The following is a 241-nucleotide window of genomic DNA, read 5'->3' on the forward strand; positions in this document are numbered from 1 at the left end:
TTTCTAGTCTCTGCTGCCACAGATCATGAAGTTTGTAGCTCCTCCCTCTGGAGAGAGTGTTCCATGCCATGGTCCCGAGATGACACGAGGGTACCCTCCTTCTGTTTAATCTTGAGGGTGCTACTGGCTACAGGTGAATATGGGCTCAATTTATCTGAGAACAGTGGTACCAGATGGCCACCTGGTGACATTGCTGTTGTGCTCATTGACCCAGAACCTGCTCCATGGATACCTGTGGCTG

At 50.6% G+C, this 241-nt stretch overlaps 1 protein-coding gene across 1 annotated transcript in view; it reads left to right on the top strand.

Annotated features, from left to right (window-relative positions):
- Positions 1 to 241, top strand: part of RXRG (retinoid X receptor gamma) — a 44,286-nt gene that overhangs the window by 15,871 nt on the left and 28,174 nt on the right. The gene's annotated exons all lie outside the window — the stretch shown is intronic.

Source organism: Otolemur garnettii, unplaced genomic scaffold, assembly GCF_000181295.1.
Source record: "Otolemur garnettii isolate 467f Iridium unplaced genomic scaffold, OtoGar3 scaffold00016, whole genome shotgun sequence".
Classification (NCBI taxonomy): domain Eukaryota; kingdom Metazoa; phylum Chordata; class Mammalia; order Primates; family Galagidae; genus Otolemur; species Otolemur garnettii.